Source organism: Tachypleus tridentatus, chromosome 13 (assembly GCF_004210375.1).
Source record: "Tachypleus tridentatus isolate NWPU-2018 chromosome 13, ASM421037v1, whole genome shotgun sequence".
In the NCBI taxonomy this organism is placed as follows: Eukaryota; Metazoa; Arthropoda; class Merostomata; order Xiphosura; family Limulidae; genus Tachypleus; species Tachypleus tridentatus.
Genome location: NC_134837.1, coordinates 45,826,649 through 45,827,427, shown reverse-complemented (window position 1 = coordinate 45,827,427; position 779 = coordinate 45,826,649). Strand labels below are relative to the sequence as shown.

Below are 779 nucleotides of genomic sequence, written 5' to 3'. Positions count from 1 at the left end.
CTTTAATGAAAATCATATGCTCTAAAAATACACCACTGAAGCTATGTTTGAAAATACCTACAGACAAAGTATAAATATCATTTGATAAAGTAGGCTTTGAGATACTTTAATGTAGAAAGCATTAAAGGTTTTGTGAGAAGAGATAAGAGCAAATATAGGTAAAGAAAGACAACGAAAAGTAAGGAAGTTTAAAAACATAGACGTATTAAAAACCAAAATTGTTTATTTTTTGTATTTTAGATGTTTCATTTCTCAAATTCTCCTCCCCCCCCGATTTGTTCAGTAATAAGTCTGAGGGTTCCCATCTCTAGAAACTGGGTTTCGATCATCATGATGGGCACAGCATTATAAGCGTATAGTATAGTTTGGTACTCAATAACAAACAAAAACTCATTAAAAGGTTATGATGTTAAGTGATATTTGTCTAAAAGGTACGTCAGCTTTATTCTGTGATGAAACATTACATCCCATGTGGTCTAGTGGCTAGGATACCTGGCTTTCACCCAGGAGGCTCAGGTTCGATTCCCGGCATGGGAAGTTCTCAATTTGGGGCCCAGCATGATCAAGCGTGTTAAGGTGTGCGACTCGTAATCCGAGGGCTGCGGGTTCGAATTCCCGTCGCTCCAAACATGGTCGCCCTTTCAGCCGTGGGGGCGTTATAATGTGACGGTCAATCCACTATTCGTTGGTAAAAGAGTAGCCCACGAGTTGGCGGTGGGTGGTGATGGCTAGCTGCCTTCGCTCTAGTCTTACACTGCTATATTAGGGACGGCTAGCAC

At 40.7% G+C, this 779-nt stretch overlaps 1 non-coding gene across 1 annotated transcript; it reads left to right on the top strand.

Annotated features, from left to right (window-relative positions):
• The first annotated feature begins 465 nt into the window (after nucleotides 1-465).
• TRNAE-UUC (transfer RNA glutamic acid (anticodon UUC)) lies at nucleotides 466-537 on the top strand. The gene has a single exon. It is a non-coding gene; the product is annotated as a tRNA-Glu (tRNA).
• The last annotated feature ends 242 nt before the right edge of the window (nucleotides 538-779 follow it).